Below are 3,058 nucleotides of genomic sequence, written 5' to 3'. Positions count from 1 at the left end.
AGAAAAAAAAAAACAAGAATAAAGGAGCAGTAGTGCTTTGATCTACTATACTGTTGTGTTGCACGAAAGATCACTGCCCAAAATTCTTGACCACAGTGTGTTGGCTTCCTTTGCGTATGCTGAAGCTAGTGCCGGCACTGCTTCACTATTGCAATACGCATTTTGACAATGGAGGCCTTGTCTATCTTAGTCAGACCTTGTTAACCGCTGTGAAGGCCGTGGAAGATGCTTTTACTGTGTTCTTTAGCAAAAACAAGTTAGATGTAGCGAGTCTAGCTGATTTTTCAGGTCAGCTGCAGACACATGGCCTTTCCCCAACTAGGTTGCCCACAGCATGAAAAACCAGCTTTGACAACACTTGTGAAAGGGACCCTGAAACGATTTTGGCGATTTTCTACAAACGTACTGAGTCGTTAGAGTAGGTTCTTCTGATCATTAATTGATGCATCTAAGTGCTCTGCGTAAAGCGTGTAATTTATTATAAGGTTTTAAAAATACACATCGCTGCCGATCGCAGCGCACTGCTCGGCGGAATTTTAAGCCGCCCCTACCCATATGATGCAAATAACCCATATTACGTCACATGGGCGAGCTATCTGATTGGCTGACCAGGGCGCGTGGTCGATAATTTTTTTCAACTTTATGGGGAACAAATGATGCTCGTAATAGTTGGAATGTTAGTTACTTTGTTTTTGTAAAAAGAAAATAACTTAAAGAGAATACACAAGAATAGTTTTTTAGTACACTTCAGCACTTCCGGCACACAGCAAGTGTCGTCTGCTTGTGTTACAACGTACTCCATTTTGACGAGAGCTCCGCGGTCAGAGTCGGTCTCAGTCTTTTCGCGAGCACTATGATTCGACTTTGTTGCCTTGTGGACTGCAAACCTAGCGACCTGCAAACCGCGAGTCCAGTATTAGGGCAAACGCAAGCGCAAGGGGACAGGGTCTGGCCGCTTGACTGCGCCGTGATGAGCCACGAGATGAGCAGAAGGGCAAATGTGAACGGTCTGCATGGTGCAGCCACCTGGTGGCACAGAGCTCAACCATACACTGTAGCAGCAACGAAGTGTATTCTTTGCTGCTGGTGTGTATTTTTCGCAGGAGTGTAATCATCAACACGTTGATTTATAAATGTTTAAAATGCTTTACACTTGGTTAGAGCAATATTAGCGCTTTGTTTGACTGGTTAAGCGCTGCGCCAGCAAGTGTCTGGACCGTGCAGACCGATCAGGCTGCTCACGTACGTCTACGCTAAAGTTCCTTCATCAGCTTGAGTTTATGCCTTCAGTCATTTGCCGAAATGACCAGCTTGCCTGTTTTTAGCGGAGTACCGGACACGTTCGGCGCTACGACAGAATGCTCGCAACGCACGCTGCTTCGATAGCTCTCGGTCGACGGCCAAGCGGCTAGCGGAGAGGTCTCGCGCGGGAGGGGGCGTGCTCCTAAACAACCGGAAGTGAACGATGTGACGTTGCATCGTGACGCTGAACCAGTGAAGGCGGAGCTTAGCGCCGCTCGCTCGGCGAGCGAGTTGAGGAGGAAAAGCATAGCTAGGGAGGAGGGTAACTTCTAATCGCTTGCAGCTCCATTAATACGTGACGCTTCGCTTAAATTGTGGTGCGAATGTTCTACTTAAGCTGTACCCTACGTGCCTACAAAATTTGTCCGAACCGTTTCAGGGGCCCTTGAAGTTCTGTCTTCTTGAGGTTTCGTTTTTTTTAAAGGCATCAACAAAGAGAGGGAAGCGCAAAGGCGACAGAAGCTCTTTAAACTGCGTCACTGCCACTAGATCTATCTTCTTCATGTATGTGTGCATTATCTCATCTAGGCCTGTCTTATATGCTCGCTTTTGCTGTTGTTACGCGAGAATAAAATATTTGTTACGCTCAAATTAAAGATCTGTTTCCCATTTTCGTTCACTTATATCAGACATAAAAAGAAATCTGCACGTGTGTACCAGGTATTAAAAAATGTATAGTACACAGAACACCGCGTGCAGTCCATTTTACAGGCAATTTTTTTTACTTATTATCCTATCCTCATGGCCCAATGGCCATTATTAGGAGATGGGTACATGGTTTACAAACAATTAAAAACATTCAAACCTATGAGGACAACAATAAGATAATAGGCAGAAATAGAAGCAAATAAAATAAAAAGAAAGTACAGCGAAATTCAAGTAAGTCATTTCAAAAGATGATCTGTTACAGCGGTTTTCAATGGTTATGCATTATTATAACATCAATAGAACAGTAACGTAACCTTAGAATTCCTTTACTTTATTAGAATGAAAAATGTAACCTAAAACGTACCCTTAAAAAAATTACGCTGCCATCATGGCTAGAGTAAAAAACAAGTGTCCTTAGCTATTGCCGAAGAGACACGAAGGCGAACGCCTTGTGAAGCCTACTCTAATCCACTCTAATCCTCCTTAATTAATACACCTTAATCCCTCTAATTCAGCCTTATCCCCCTTAATCCAATCACTATAATGAAAAATTAAATTTGCTAATCATTTAGCATCTCCTATACACGGCTGGACATGCTTTGGTTCGTTTCTGGCCTTCCTTGGATCGTGTGATATGTTCTGTACCTCGCAACACGGCCTTGGAACATGCAGATCAAGGCATTTGCCTTAGAAATTACGTTTTCTCTTCGCCAGCATAGAAACACATCAGGTTCCCGCTCGAAGCCCCGCTGAGCTAGCACACGCTTTTCACGCAAGCGACAAGCGCTAGAGAAGCCTGTTGTAATCAAAACAAACCCGGATTTATAAATCAGCTGCCCACATTTGAACTGTGCTGCTGCTACAGCTTAATAAAAACAAAAAGCGCGGCAGCCTGCTTGCCGATGCTGTGGAAACACGGCGGCCTACGAAGACCGGATGGTGCCGCGGCACCCACCTGCACTGCAGCGCCCCTAGTGGCAGCCGCCGGCATTCATTGCATTTGGTGCCACCTGAGCGGCCGCGGACGGCACACTAGCCAGTATATTCTAGGCACTATAGCTAAACTGTACAGTAGTGTCCTCTGTCTTGATATTCTGAAATTACTAGC

This window comes from Dermacentor albipictus, chromosome 9, assembly GCF_038994185.2.
Source record: "Dermacentor albipictus isolate Rhodes 1998 colony chromosome 9, USDA_Dalb.pri_finalv2, whole genome shotgun sequence".
Classification (NCBI taxonomy): domain Eukaryota; kingdom Metazoa; phylum Arthropoda; class Arachnida; order Ixodida; family Ixodidae; genus Dermacentor; species Dermacentor albipictus.
The sequence above is the reverse complement of the archived record's forward strand: the minus strand, read 5'-3'. Positions refer to the sequence as shown.